This window comes from Schistocerca nitens, chromosome 9 (genome assembly GCF_023898315.1).
Source record: "Schistocerca nitens isolate TAMUIC-IGC-003100 chromosome 9, iqSchNite1.1, whole genome shotgun sequence".
In the NCBI taxonomy this organism is placed as follows: Eukaryota; Metazoa; Arthropoda; class Insecta; order Orthoptera; family Acrididae; genus Schistocerca; species Schistocerca nitens.
This window is the reverse complement of record NC_064622.1, coordinates 489,728,035-489,744,856: the sequence shown is the minus strand read 5'-3', so window position 1 is coordinate 489,744,856 and position 16,822 is coordinate 489,728,035. Positions and strand designations below refer to the sequence as shown.

At 44.0% G+C, this 16,822-nt stretch overlaps 1 pseudogene; it reads left to right on the top strand.

Moving 5' to 3' along the window:
- Window positions 1-2,777: 2,777 nt before the first annotated feature.
- LOC126204493 (5S ribosomal RNA) lies at window positions 2,778-2,895 on the top strand (annotated as a pseudogene).
- The last annotated feature ends 13,927 nt before the right edge of the window (window positions 2,896-16,822 follow it).

Genomic DNA, 16,822 nt, shown 5'->3' with positions numbered 1-16,822 from the left:
CCTCGAAGAGGTACGTTCATGACGACCGCTGCGAACACCAAATTTAGTTCTTACTGTTCGCTTTAGTGCACTGATTACTTTCTTTCTTAGTGGTGAAATTAAGTAAATTATTCCATAAGACATTACTGAGTGGAAATATGCAAAATATGTCCGGAACTTGATTTGTTTTTTCTATTAGCAGCAAGCGTAGTATGAACAAAAGTAGCTGAACGTAGTTGTTTGAGAAGCTCAGTGATATGTTTCTTTCAATTCAAGTTTCCTTCAGTATGTACATCAAAAAATTTGGAGCATTACACTCTATTTTCTGACTCCTGCACATGTGCTACATCAGTTGTTGATATGACTTTATTTAGTATACTGAATTAAATTCTTTGTGTTTTCTCAAGATGTAGGAAGAGTCCATTCCCAGAGAATCACTTAATTATTCTTTGAAACACTATATATGACGGTAGTATCTGTTCCCGAAAGAACAGTTACCGTGGATGACCATGCAGCTTTGCTAGAAATGAAATGATAATTAAATAGACACCCTAGCTGCAAACAGGCGTTGATGTACTTCATTGGGGACATGTTGAAAATTGTGATGGATTCTTGTGCGAACGCACACGCTATGCCCGAACTCGTACGGGACTTGGTAGATTAATCTGCCACGAGTAATGAGTATGATGGGCAAACATCTATTAGGCGCACTACGAATGTAGTGGTGTGGACATGTTGGGAATGTGGATCTCACGGGGAGCGTGCAAGGGATAAGTCCCTGCAGACGCACTATCCTCTGTGCCCGCGGTGGCTCAGATGGATAGAGCGTCTGCCATGTAAGCAGGAGATCCCGGGTTCGAGTCCTGGTCGGGGCACACATATTCAACACGTCCCCAATGAAGTACATTAACGCCTGTTTGCAGCTAGGGTGTCTATTTAATTATCATTTCATTTCTTTGAAACACATAATTAACCATCTTTTCTGTGGGTTTCTCCCTGAAGGGATTTATTATAACACTAGTATCGTCTGCAGCCAACGGGCTTGCCGCAATGGTAACACCTGTTCCTGTCAGATAACCGAAGTTAAGCGCTGTCGGGTTTGGCTAGCACATGGATGGGTGACCGTGCGGGTCTGCCGATCTCAGTTGGCAAGCGGGGCCCACTCAGCCCTTGTGAGGGCAGTCGAGAGGCTGCTTGACTAAGAAGTGGCTCCTTCAGCCACGAAAACTGATAACAGCCGGGAGTGCGGTTGGCTAACCACATGCCCCTTCATTTGCGCATCCAGTGACGTCTATCGGCTGAAGATGCCTGTTCGGACGGAGTTAGTATCGTCTGCAAAAACTACCAATTCTGCTTCTTGAATGTTACGTGGAAGGTCAACGACATATATAAGGAATAGGAGCCGAGCTAAAATTGACATCCGTGCGACTCCTTTCGTGATTTCTACCGTCACGAAAATCACCCTTATAACAATGTTACCATTATTATATACATGATCACCCCAATCTAAAGCTTAAGAAAGGCCACAAAACATTCCAGGTGCCGATATTTTATCATTTAAAGTCTGCAATATTTTATGGGTGAATGTATAGATAACGTTTTCAGTCGAGTAACCATTCTGTGTCAGGAAGTCTTTTCTGAAAGTATTTGTGTGGAGTGTAGACATGTACGGAAGTGAAACATGGACGATAAGTAGTTTAGACAAGAACAGAATATAAGCTTTAGAAATGTGGTGCTATAGAAGAATGCTGAAGATTAGTTGTGTAGATCACGTAAGTAATGAGGAGGTACTGAATAGAATTGGGGAGAAGAGGAATTTGTGGCCCAACTTGACTAGGATAAGGGATCGGCTGGTAGGACATGTTTTGAGGCATCAAGGGATCAACATTTATTATTGGAAGGCAGCGTGGAGAGTAAAAATCGTGGAGGGAGACCAAGAGATAAACACACTAAACAGATTCAGAAGGATGTAGGTTGCAGTAGGTACTTGGAGATGAAGAAGTTTGCACAGGATAGAGCAGCATTTAGAGCTGCATCAGACCAGTGTCTGGACTGAAGACCACAACAACAACAACAATCATTCTGGAATCCAAACAGTGATCCGTTAAATAAAGTGTTCCTACTTGAATTAAGATGTCAACAGGAAGTAGTTTAGGGGATGATTTTGGTTTTGGAAACGATAAGAAACCTGAAGCGAGGTCTGGGAGATAGCGATGTTTCGCACAGGAGAGTCATCAAAAATCGTGAACGGTGAATGCTGAATTGTTGAGGCTTTCGTGGTCACTTATCGACTTATTGCCTTTTGGTTATCGTCTCGGGATCTTCGGCCGGCGTTTGTTTAATGACATTTCTGACGTTTTTGCCGCACGAGTGGCCTGCTTTGTCAGTTACCACCAGAAATGGAGGTTGATTTTAGCAACTCGTGTTGCACAAAATTCATTAAAATCATCAAACAAACGTTGCCCGAAAACCCCGAGACAACAGGCAATTCATTGTAAACGCTGAGCTGAACTATGTTCGTCACAAATGTGGTCTCCTTTGCCCAACGAGTTTGCTCCCGTTAAACAACTATCATGGTCACCTCGTTTACTTGTAACGAATATTGACTGTGTGGGATCAAATGCGGCAACCCAACACACAATTCCTGAATCTACGTTGGACCGTTTACTTGCCGATTGGAAGCAGCGTGGGGAAAGTGAATTACCAAATGCTGCATTTGGGAACCCATGTAGGTGGGACCCGGGCAAAGTGGCAAGGCTACGGTATTCCTATTTTTAAGCTGAGTTGCAGCTGACGGAGCCAACGGCCTTGCCGCAGTGGTAACACCGGTTCCAGTCAGATCACCGAAGTTAAGCGCTGTCGGGCTGGGCTAGCACTCGGATGGGTGACCATCCGGTCTGCCGAGCGCTGTTGGCAAGCGAGGTGCACTCAGCCCTTGTGAGGCAAACTGAGGAACTACTTGATTGAGAAGTTCCGGTCTCGTAAACTGACATACGGCCGGGAGAGCGGTGTGCTGACCACATGCCCCTCCATATCCGCATCCAATGGCGCCTCTGAGCTAAGGATGACACGGCGGCCTCACGCTACCGTTTGGTCTTCATGACTTGTTCGGGTGGAGTTTAGTTTTAGCTGTAGACGGAAATGCATAGAAATTAGTGATTATAATCAGCACCTATCGAATAATTTAATTACTTTCGGACCAAATTAGATACTTTACAGAATTCAGTTTACACAAAGTGACAAAAGTATCTACTTTACCCAAAATGAGTGGGCAAAATGGACACTTAGCTTTAAATTCAGAAATATGGGTTTAAAAATGTTTTAAGAAATAGCTAACTATATTTTGCCGGCCGGGATGGCCGAGCGGTTCTAGGCGTTACAGTCTGGAACCGCGCGACCACTACGGTCGCAGGTTCGAATCCTGTCTTGGGAATGGATGTGTGTGATGTCCTTAGGTTAGTTAGGTTTAAGTAGATCTAAGTTCTAGGGGACTAATGACCTCAGCAGTTAAGTCCCATAGTGCTCAGAGCCATTTGAACCATTTATCTATATTTTATGGTAAAACATGACTCGAATTAAATTCTTTACACTTTTCACAAATAAAAGCTAAAACTGTGTTTCTCCCGTATAGAGTGCGTGGGCCCAGAGGGAGCGTAATTGACAGTAAATCCACTGCTCTAATGTCATGTAATTAGAAAATTTTGTTTGCGGTACATGCATTCTCTGTACTCCTCGCTGTCGTCTGCAAGAGCCCTACCAGGGTTTGTTTCTCTGATTTTCGCAATTTTCTTTTTACGGTTGCTCACTGCTTTTCACTTATGTCCTCTTTCTTTAGTTGCCGCTTTTAGGTTATTTTTATGAGTTGCTGTAAGTACCACCGAGGAGACCTTCCTTCGGCCGCTGCTGCTACGCTCTCCCCCCACACCATGTGACCAGAAACTACCGCCGAGATAGCCCCTTTGCCCTCATTGATGCCACTACACAACAGCTGTATGCCGTCTAATTGCATGCCAATAACTAAATAAGGATTACAGCGTCAAGATATGACACTCTATAAAAAAAGTGATATTAAAAAGACATACGGTATGTCACATTCCCTTTTCACGATAAATCCTTACATCAAGATAGCTAAAACATACAAAAATTATAATATCTCCGATGAATGGCACGCCAGACAGGTTAGACTTCATTGGATGACTGTACCCTCCAGAGAGAATACGTTGAAACACTTCCCGCGCCGTGCCAGCAAGTTATAGCCCGCAGAAGCTCTATGGCCACTTTGCCTGGATCGCCCCTAAACATGCTAAGTGTGCGTTGGAAAGAGCACCTTCCCAATTTGGCGTCCCAGTCTGGTTCGTTCTAGGACAAAGTATGTGTTGGCTCAGAGGCGGCGGGTGACTACTTTTTACCTGCGCTTAGGAACCGGCAGGAGTACAGACCCCCCACCCCCGCGTGATGCGCCCCGGCTGTTGTCGGCGGCAGGTGCTGCGCTGTTGTGTGTGGGTGGCTCCCCTCGGCTCCTGGTTTATTGACGGGGCGGTGGGCGGCGGTCGTGGGTGACCAGCCGTGGCCGCGCGGCACGCAAATGTTAAACCGCGGGCGCGCAGACCGCAGCACGCGCCGCCATCGACCGCCGGACAGCTCGTCAAAGGTCCGACCACACCACACCACCCCACACCACACTGCCACTTCCAAAACTGCGGCCGCGCACGAGAACCAAGCAGCGAGCAACGGGCCGCGCCGCCCACTGGCGGACCATCACGGAACACCGCTGGCGTTTCCTCTGCGCCTTGTACAGCAACACGAAACTACTCACAGCTGGGGAGCGTCTCACCCATTACTTCTTTATTACTTTTTTTAGGCAGAGCCAAGAGTAATTCCTTCCAAAACTCTCATCGGAGCTCGAGATGGCTGCCGTACAGTTAGCGGCATCAAACATCATCACAGTACCTTTTAAGTCGCTGGCAAGTACAACCGTCACATCTGACTGGGATCAATATTTCGCCGCAGTGCAGTAGACAAGGCACGGGCTACCTCTGCTGACAGAAAGGCCTGTTACACATACCTACTTAACCTCGCGGCACACCTAGTCACGTGATGTGGCAGCAGCGCTCCCAGCGCATGAAGTCAAATCTACACCGTCCGTAAAGTTAATGTCTATGGGACAACGCACTGGTGTGAACGGAACCAGTCCCCTTTGTAATGGTTCTCTGTTTACGTGTCCATTACGCCACTCCAACTCCAGTTCTCGACACCAGTAATATCGTACTACTTTACTGCGAAGTAACAGACATATTTTTGTGACTGTGGTGTTCGTACTGCAAGACCTTCGGTACACACACCATCAGATTATTTGACTTGTCGCTCTAACGAAGTAGGCGACTGTCAGCAATATGTCTCGTCGTCTTATCGTGGCGTGTTTATCTTCTGCCGTTAGGTCAGGCGATAGAAATGCCACTTGCACGCTTAGAGTAGCCGACTGACGGTGACCAACTTTAGACAGAACTTGATTAATTTTCACACACATTTATTAAAATAATAAAAAACAGTACGTAACTTGATTCTGGATGCTGTTTACAATTGAGAATCTGAAGTTCCTTTGGTCTTGGTGCGTTAATCTTATTCTCACATATCTCTCATACTTGACAAAGTGTCTATGCATTTCTCTTCATGGCTATGTACAGGAATATGATAGTCTAATTAGGCGCAGACTGAAACTTGACTATAGACTGGTACAGACAAATGAAGCCTAATGCAGACTGACTAATCGGAGGTCTGTACACTCGTTATAATGCCTCGCGCGTTCAGGTATCACTGCGCGAGTGTGATCCGCGAGGATAAAAGGTTCTACGTTAGCAGCATTCTCATTGGCTGCGTGACATATTAATACACGGATTGGCGGAAGCAGAATTTGGTCCGTCTTTATGGCAGCGCCATCTCGTAGAGCGGAGACGGACGAGCGCTGCGCCTGCGCTGTTGTGCTTAGCGGGGCGCGCTCTAGTGGGAAAGTTGTGTACGCGCTGACTACGCGGAACTAGGTATACAACAGTGACAATATTCACATTTGGTTTTATTTATGTAAAGGTACTCCGATGTATCGATATATTACAGTGATATGGTTCTTGTATGTATTCATTTCTGTGAGAGTGTCATAATCTTTGACTTACTTGTAACCGATTTGGCGCGTATGCACACAGAGCAGTCTTTGTTTCACTTTGGCAGAAGTTAAGTTGTTATTTCGCTTAGTAAAAGAACAGTCAAGTCTTGTCTTTAGTTAAAGTGGAAATTAAATATATGAAGATTGATACAAAACTGTTTTCTTGATGATGTGACAATTAAGAAGAAGTATATGTGAATTTACGAGAAGTTTAATAAAAATGTGGATCGTGAACACCAAGTCAAAAATTACTTCTACCATACCATTGTTCTGATCTGGGATTGTTTGATCATTAAGAATTTCCTGAAAAATGCACTTATTAGGTCTTCAAATATTGCTAAAATACAGATCTGGACCTTCTAGCAGTCAAAGTGGAATCACCCTAGAATCAACAAGATGATCCATAACGACTTCGACGAAATCTACGTGGGAATCCATCCAAGATAAGTGCCAAATTAATAACTTTTTTTACATTGACCTCGTTATTTCCATTCTGACGATACCATACACAGTCAGTAACTTTGTTGTTGCCCGAAAAAAGCGAACATATGCTGCGTGAGCAACATTATTAATCTGATTTCTAACCTACTTTGCAAGTGGAGGTATTGTTAGACCTTGACACGTCACGCCTAAAAACTGTGCCTCCAAACACGCGTTTTTTACAGTACTTTCATTTTGTGTTCCCCCATCTTCAGATATTTACACTTATTTATGCCGCCTAAATATTCCTTCTTTACGTAAGACGTTTTACAACAGAGTTCTCAGAAACTTCCGCTGCAAAACTCTGCAAAACCGTTACTTAAGAAACAATGTTCACATCACGCAAATAAATGTAAACATCTGAAGTGGGATGCCAGGCATCTTGAAAGGTTACCTTCTAAAAATAAAAGCTTTAAAAGCAACTGGATGTGGCTAAATTATTATCAATTACCGACAGCTGCAACAATTGAAGTATTCTGTTTTGTCCAGACGTACCAGATTTGTTTATTGATTTTAGTACGAGAAACAATATAAAAAACGAAATATGGCACTAAGATAGGCAGTCCTAGTCGACAAGCAGTTAGACGTAACTTTGCGAATTTTGGCCAGTAGCGGGTCATTCGAGTGTTTGAAATTTACTGTATTAATAATCGCAAACACTACTAGCAAATATTTTTTTGAAATATTTGTCCAAAAATACTTTTGATGCCTCACCACATAGGTATGGGTTGTTTTCATAACGCTAATTAAATTAAGCCAATCTCTCTTTGTTCATTTTAAATAGTTTAAATGTCTAAATCGCTTGAAGTTGGTATGCACCGCAAGTATTATACAGAAGTCAAAGGGAAAAATGCAAATTTTGACTGGCCTGAGCCACGAGATGCAAACCATAGGCGAACCGAGCGTCGGCTGAAATATCTGAAAATGCGTGCCGTGTGGACTACAGCACGAGCCCGCTCTGTCTCCGAAGAATTTCTTTCGTGCGCCCGACTGGAATCAACGGCGGCCTGCCGGTTGCGAATCCGTACGGTACACTCGCGTGAATTCTTAAGTTAGATCCAAACGCCAGGAACTAAATAAAGAAAAGAGCATATTCGTAAAAATCCCTAGCTTTTTCTTCACGTTCTTGTCAATTACGAGATCAAGATAGCCAAAATCCTCGAAAAATGATAATAAAAGTGGTTTCCCGCCCACCATTTGACACTGTAGACCATCTGCGCTCAGTGAAGGAAGATTTGTTGTTGCCTAAGGTGTACTTTACCTTGCCAATGTCGTACGGCTTACACAAGTATACCATAAGATTGTCTAAAAAGTTCCGGGACTGATACTATTCCCGGCGTACGAGGCCCACGAGAAAGACAGGCCGCGGCGCGTACGTCACGAAGGTAGTCCTGCGCTAGCTAGCTCACTCAAATCAGCAGACAAACTACGTTTCTATGCCTGTTAATTCGTAACTAGGTGTGTCCGTACAAACGAAAACTGAATCTTCTACTGGAATCTCACTGTTATTAGTCCTATACGATGGGTAGTCCATGGGCCTCCTTATAATTTGTTACGGCTGTACTGGCGTAAAAAAAAAAAAAAAAAAAAAAAAATGATTATCAGTTGCATAAGGCACCACTTCCACCATGTAATGAGTATTGTTAAGCAGAAGAGACTGAATGCTATAAAATCATTATACCATTTATATCAAGTATTGATCTGAGTTCAGGACTACCTTCGTGACGTACGCGCCGCGGCCTGTCTTTCTCGTGGGCCTCGCCCGGCGTATAAGTGACGTCAGCACCACTGTGGCGCCAGCTTGAGCTAACACCGTGAAACAGCACTGTGCATTTGACAAGTCAGTTTTGAGCAGGCAGTCTTAAGTAGTGGGCGTGCGACCATTCTATATCAACGTTGCTCTGTCACACACACACACACACACACACACACACACACACGCACACACACACACACACACACACACACATATATATATATATATATATATATATATATATATATGTGTGTGTGTGTGTGTGTGTGTGTGTGTGTGTGTGTGTGTGTGTGTGTGTGTGTGTGTGTGTGTGTGTGTGTGTGTCCTTGCTATATATAGGAAATGTTCAAAATGTCCTCCGTTAGCGAGGATACATGCATCCATCCTCCGTCGCATGGAATCCCTGATGCGCTGATGCAGCCCTGGAGAATGGCGTATTGTATCACAGCCGTCCACAATACGAGCACGAAGAGTCTCTACATTTGGTACCGTGGTTGCGTAGACAAGAGCTTTCAAATGCTCCCGTAAATGTAAGTCAAGATGGTTGAGGTCAGGAGAGCGTGGAGGCCATGGAATTGGTCCGCCTCTACCAATCCATCGGTCACCGAATCTGTTGTTGAGAAGCGTACGAACACTTCGACTGAAATGTGCAGGAGCTCCATCGTGCATCAACCACATGTTGTGTCGTACTTGTAAAGGCACATGTTCTAGCAGCACAGGTAGAGTATCCCGTATGAAATCATGATAACGTGCTCCATTGAGCGTAGGTGGAAGAACATGGGACCCAATCAAGACATCACCAACAATGCCTGCCCAAACGTTCACAGAAAATCTGTGTTAATGACGTGATTGCACAATTGCGTGCGGATTCTCGTCAGCCCACACATGTTGATCGTGAAAATTTACAATCTGATCGCGTTGGAATGAAGCCTCATCCGTAAAGAGAACATTTGCACTGAAATGACGATTGACACATTGTTGGATGAACCATTCGCAGAAGTGTACCCGTGGAGGCCAATCAGCTGCTGATAGTGCCTGCACACGCTGTACATGGTACGGAAACAACTGGTTCTTCCGTAGCACTCTCCATACAGTGACGAGGTCAACGTTACCTTGTACAGCAGCAACTTCTCTGACGCTGACATTAGGGTTATCGTCAACTGCACGAAGAATTGCCTCGTCCATTGCAGGTGTCCTCGTCGTTCTAGGTCTTCCCCAGTCGCGAGTCAATGGCTGGAATGTTCCATGCTCCCTAAGACGCCGATCAATTGCGTCGAACGTCTTCCTGTCGGGACACCTTCGTTCTGGAAATCTGTCTCGATACAAACGTACCGCGCCACGGCTATTGCCCCGTGCTAATCCATACATCAAATGGGCACCTGCCAACTCCGCATTTGTAAACATTGCACTGACTGCAAAACCACGTTCGTGATGAACACTAACCTGTTGATGCTACGTACTGATGTGCTTGATGCTAGTACCGTAGAGCAATGAGTCGCATGTCAACACAAGCACCGAAGTCAACATTACCTTCCTTCAATTGGGCCAACTGGCGGTGAATCGAGGAAGTGCAGTACATACTGACGAAACTAAATTGAGCTCTAACATGGAAATTGAGCGTTTCCGGTCACATTTCCACGTAACATCTTTCCTTTATTTGTGTGTGAGGAATGTTTCCTGAAAGTTTGGCCGTACCTTTTTGTAACACCCTATATATATATGGAATGTAGCGATATTTGATTTAAACCTCCTATTGCTCCAATGATAATTCTTAAAATAATAATGAATCAAATAAATACAATAGTACTATTATTGGAGCAATTTTTTTGTCTGCGTCCGTTAGGAAAAGACAAGGACTTTTCTCCATCTAGTGGGATGGTAGGTTGATTTTATTATCATAATAATAATCATTAGTCGTAGGAGGAAATTGGAATTCTTGTAATTATTGTTCGCCGTCTTTACGAGAGCCTAGCAAATATTTATGTGGTCAACCAGAAAGCAATGGAGAACAATCTGACCATAGTTTCCTGTCTGCAAGTCTACATTCTTGTCCAGCCCACTGCAAGGGATGTTAGTATTCTCTATTTTCTCAGCGGGATCAGGACTATGACTGTAAATGAAGATTTTGAGATCTAATTGATACCTATATTTGGTCAAGTTTGACATGCACAACATTGTAATATTCATTATGTTCATACTCACAGTAAATCTCTCTATCCTAAACAGCACTATGAGCTGTTCAGAGGCGACCTCTACAATAAATTCCTAATAAATTGTCTTTCACCCTGAGTACTGATAATCAAAATAAATTCTCGCCACAAAAGTGGAAAGTAATTGTCACCACTTGCCACGCGGAATTTTTAACGTTACGGGGGGGGCACACCAACAGTTACTTTTACGAAATCTAAGCGCTCCAGGACGGTGTACAGTCCTCGCGAGTTCGCTACGTATTATTACTGAAAATAAGCGTTTTGTAACATCCTGTCTCTGACGTCATCCGAGGCAGCACGCACTCCGGCGTTTAACTGACGCGGATCTTATGGTGGCTGGGTGCGAAGTTCGGCCTTGCCTTGCCTCTCGGGCTGTAATTATGTATGTCGCGCAGCGGACGGCCAAGGGAACACATGTCATCCGCCCTATGCCCACGTTAGCAGTCTCTAAACAGCCGCTTTCTCAGACACACAATATTTAATAACAATATTATGAATCAATTCAGAATATTTATAATTTTTGTATGGATGTAGGTAAGTTGGTTGAAGGTTTTAGCTCGCTTGCATTTAAACTTTACCTTCTAGAATTTTTAGAACGGAACTGACAGTAGAACGCGAGCTCTGAACTACATCTTTAAGAGATCTCCTACTGGTTGTTATTGACATCAAGGTCTTAAAAACTTGTTATAGTTGTATTATTTAATAGGTTTCATCACGTGCTGTAAACGAAACTTTTCAGCATTAATATAACATACACTTAATCTACTACAAATAAGGACACTTTTGCCCGCATCTCGTGGTCGTGCGGTAGCGTTCTCGCTTCCCACGCCCGGGTTCCCAGGTTCGATTCCCGGCGGGGTCAGGGATTTTCTCTGCCTCGTGATGGCTGGGAGTTGTATGCTGTCCTTAGGTTAGTTAGGTTTAAGTAGTTCTAGGGGACTTATGACCACAGCAGTTGAGTCCCATAGTGCTCAGAGCCATTTGAACCATTTAGGACACTTTTGTTCCAAATTTAGTTTTCAGTAAATTACTGGGAAACTATTAGAGGTAGCTTAATGGTGTCATTTAGTTATTTTTATGCTGAACTGAAATATCACACAAATTTTCAGATTTCTAAGTGTATTGTTTAGCGCCTTGAATTGTTCATAAAACCGTGGATTCTGACCAAAATATTGCTTTAATCACGTTAGACTTGCACCAGTTAATTCTGACATACATCTACACATTATGACCAATTTATGGCTTTCTAGATTTATTATTTAGCGCCACTTAATTTTTATGCGATGTATTTAGGTAAAATATTGACCTAATCATTCTGACACTTGACAGTTTAAACATTATTACACTGAAGCATATGTAGAAAAAGTTTGAAAAAGCAACTTCTAATTTCATTCTCAATTATGGTGCAGTACTTGTGTGCTAGGCACAGACGATTATGTTAACGTGGCGCTACTAGCAGTGAACTGGGGTAAGTCGTGGCACACTCGCTCGCATCTGTATCTCTCAAACGATACAGCGCTTGTTTCGCTACAATATTTTATGACTTCAAACTTCTCCTAAGAATGCCCATGCAATGTTTTACTGCGCAGGCTGTCATTCGGGCATTGGAATACAGTAATGTTATCTTGGGAAAGAAGTATGGGTAGCTGTAACAGAGAATCTGAAGAGCCCAATTTCAGGGCCGGTCGGAGTGGCCGTGCGGTTCTAGGCGCTACAGTCTGGAGCCGAGCGACCGCTACGGTCGCAGGTTCGAATCCTGCCTCGGGCATAGATGTGTGTGATGTTCTTAGGTTAGTTAGGTTTAATTAGTTCTAATTTCTAGGCGACTGATGACCTCAGAAGTTAAGTCGCATAGTGCTCAGAGCCATTTGAACCATTTCAACCCAATTTCAGCCGATGGAATCAGTGATTTAACGGATGTTCAAAATCATCGTCATCACACTGTCTCTTTTAGTAGCGCCACACACAGTGGAAGACGTTTGCGTTATAAAGATCATCTCTCGCGGACGCGACGTCGGCTGTGAGTTTGGTGGCTGGCGCCGTGCGTGTTGACGTCAGTGCGTGAGGGGTGCGTGTCGGCGCTGCGTGGGAGTGTCAGTGCAAGCGCGGTCTAATGACGCGCGGAGACGGATGTGCGAACGGCCGGCTGGCGGCTGGGCCGCGCCGGGGTGTACCGCGCGGTGATTTGTGACGCCCACGCACACACACACACACACACACACACACATATAGCAGGAGCCGGACACAAAAACAAGCGCGAGCGCTGGGAGGCGTCAGCTGCCGCCGCGTCTCGCCTAGCCTACCCTAGTCTAGCATAGCCAAGGTGCTGGGCGTCTGCTGCTGGCGGCCAGCGGCCAAGGCGCTTGTTATCGTAAACACCAAAACAAGGAAACCGCCAGGCAGCACCTGTTGTCTCTCGCCCTAAAACCAGTGCGGATGATTCCGTCTCTCTAGAACCGGCAGTAGGCACAATGTCGTACGACAGTGTAATAACCACAGGCAAGGGCTAACTTCTACGCCAGGAATTCCTGTCGTACTTGCAACTCATGCACGCTAGGAAAGAAGTAGGTACGTAGCGTACTCCAATGCGTAAGGGGGCCGGTATCCTGCTATACCAGCCATGTTAAGGTAACATCTTCTCTTATATCACTTTTTTTATTTCGTCATTCTTCTGACTGGTCTGATGTGGCCCTCTACGAATTCCTCTCTTTTGCCAAAACTGTTCATCTCATATTACCACTTTCACCCTGGGACCTCAGTTATTTGTTGCGTATATTCCATTATCTGTCTTCCTCTAAAGTTTTTACCTTCTAAAGCTCCCTCTACCACCACAACAATTATTCCCAGATATGTGAACACATGTACTATGAACCTGTCCCTTCTTCTTGCCACTGTTTACCATAGATTCCTTTCTTTGTCGATTCTGCGGAGAACCACCTCATTCCGCACCTTACCAGTCCACCAAATTTTCAGTATTCTTCTGTGGCACCACATCTCAAATGCGTCGATACTCTTCTGGTCCAGTTTTCCCACAGTCCATGATTCACTACCACACAATTCTGTGCTCCAAACCTACATTCTCAGAAATTTCTTTCACAAATTAAGACCTATGTCTAATACTTCTAGACTTCTCTTGGCGAGTAATGCCAGTAATGCCGTGTTTGCCTGTGCTAGTCTGCGTTTTGTGTTCTTTTTGCTTCCATTACAAAGACATATTTTGGAATAGCGTGCTGAACATGTTCGGTGCCTTTAGTAACAGTGATTTCAATAGTTTAATAACTGTACTTCAGATAAAAATTACTTTATTCCTGGAAAAATTCAAATAGTCTCTTTTTTTAACTTCAGCTGATGATCTTTCAATTTTTTTATATATATTACGAAAAAAATTGACTCGATATGTAAATTAGTTTTCCACACAAACACTGAACACTGTGATTCTTATCCGTAATAGGTCAGCCGAAAATTTACCGTTTATTTGTCAAACAATCACAATTCGAGAAAACTGCGTCAGAAGTTGCGGCAACAGTTCAATGAAGCTCCTGACGGTGAGAAGCATTTCCTGAGTGATTAGAGGACGGTTTTTCCACCTTTAGCCCTTTGTCTACCTGCCTCTACAAATCCTTCTCTTTCCTCTCAGCATTCTTCTTCTTGTCACTGCCTCTAAATGAAAGAGAACGTATTTTCCAAAGCATCCAACATATACTAACATTTCCTTTGTTGTATTATATTTACCATTAGCACCACAAATTCCAAAGTGTAAGGTGTAAAACATTCCTTCTACAGTCCTTGAAATTTTAATCGATTATGTCCGAAGGGACCAGGCACTTGATGCAAATATGATAGGCATCAAGGAAGAGTGAATTTTTGTACAGTAACCACAGTGTGCCAAAGGCCGTAATGGACGTTATAAAGCCAGTTTTCAGATATCTGCCTCTTGCCGCGTGATTTAAAAAATGTCTCCACGGTCGCACACAGTATCAGAATTAGAGTGCGAACAAAGTGATAAATCCGATCCTCAGATTCATGAAGCCTTGCTGTGGGTCGCAATTGGTATGTCGCCTCACACACAAGTTCAGTATCGTTAGCAGCACTGTCCGAATTGTTACAAGAAACTTTCATTATTGTGGTATCTTACATAGCTAGCTGGAAGTTTCTTCTTTTTAAAATTTCGATTTCGGAAACGCGCTTTATTTACACCAAATTTACAGTACAATTCAAAATTCATCAACAAAGATATTAAATTGTTCTTGCGACTCGTCAGCGTAAACCAAAACCGTTGTCTGTAGTAACAAGTTAGCCAACTGTGGGAAGGTATTTCACAAATATATTTATCTCTGAGAATTGCTGCAAAGTTTGACTGACAAACTTTTCACAGAACATTATGTGCCAGATCTGTGTCGGCGTGAATTCTAGAAAATAAACTAAAAATACTCATGATTAAGCTCAATACAAGATACACACATCATTTTAAAAAGTAAAGTCCACACTATTTCAGTACACAAAAAATGAAAGTTTCTCATTTCCTGGGAGACTTAGGGATTCAAACAATACGGATGGTAGACGATCCTAAACAGATGAGCAATAAATAAATCTTTCAGGCAATCGAGATCCTGAGTGATGAATGTCTGCGATGCACGTGTTTATGAACTGGATACGTTTCACGGCGTTGGTTTCGATATCTTGAGACACAATACATAATAGTTTGTGATGTTCCCACTATTATCGTTCATGACTGGTTATAGTAGGTGTGTTATTCCTTATAGGAACTTGTCGATATGCATTTGGTAAGAAAGGAAGGAACGTTAGGGTTTAATGAACCAGCCAGTTCAAAATGTTCAAATGTATGTGAAATCTTATGGGACTTAACTGCAAAGGTCATCAGTCCCTAAGCTTACACACTACTTAACCTAAATTATCCTAAGGACACACACACACACCCATGCCAGAGGGAGGATTCGAACCTCCGCCGGGACCAGCCGCACAGTCCACGACTGCAGCGCCCTAGACCACTCGGCTAATCCCGCGCGGCTGAACCAGTCAGTCATCTGCCTTGAGCGATTTAAAGAGAGTAAGGAAATTCTAAATCGGGGTGACGAGAGGCAGATTTAAACAGCAGTCTTCCTTAGAGCAAGATCGGTGTTTCACCGCTGCCTTAGCCGCCTCTCATCTAGGATGTAGTTCCAGAAAAGTCGAACGGATGTTCAGAGCCTAAACGAAGCAGAACTTTCCATCACTTAGTTCCTGCATCGATGCAGGTTATTCAGCTCGCTATAAGTGGAGTTCCGCTAAATAATGACCTACAGACAAGATGAATAATGTTTTCCGTCTATGCAGCAACAAAGGCTTCGACAGGGTTGCGATGTGAGCGTATTGAGACTAACTTAGGCAGGTCCTAAAAGATGGATATTTGGCATATTTTGCAGAGAAAGTATAGATGTGTCCACACAACAAAAATGGAACAACAGTAATACATGCCTTTGTAGCTTAATGTTGAGGCAGTTATGTGTGTCTCATCCGAAAGCAGAATGAACAAATTTTTAGACCACTGTCAAAATATGGTCCATATATACACTCCTGGAAATTGAGATAAGAACACCGTGAATTCATTGTCCCAGGAAGGGGAAACTTTATTGACACATTCCTGGGGTCAGATACATCACATGATCACACTGACAGAACCACAGGCACATAGACACAGGCAACAGAGCATGCACAATGTCGGCACTAGTACAGTGTATATCCACCTTTCGCAGCAATGCAGGCTGCTATTCTCCGATGGAGACGATCGTAGAGATGCTTGATGTAGTCCTGTGGAACAGCTTGCCATGCCATTTCCACCTGGCGCCTCAGTTGGACCAGCGTTCGTGCTGGACGTGCAGACCGCGTGAGACGACGCTTCATCCAGTCCCAAACATGCTCAATGGGGGACAGATCCGGAGATCACGCTGGCCAGGGTAGTTGACTTACACCTTCTAGAGCACGTTGGGTGGCACGGGATACATGCGGACGTGCATTGTCCTGTTGGAACAGCAAGTTCCCTTGCTGGTCAAGGAATGGTAGAACGATGGGTTCGATGACGGTTTGGATGTACCGTGCACTATTCAGTGTCCCCTCGACGATCACCAGTGGTGTACGGCCAGTGTAGGAGATCGCTCCCCACACCATGATGCCGGGTGTTGGTCCTGTGTGCCTCGGTCGTATGCAGTCCTGATTGTGGCGCTCACCTGCACGGCGCCAAAC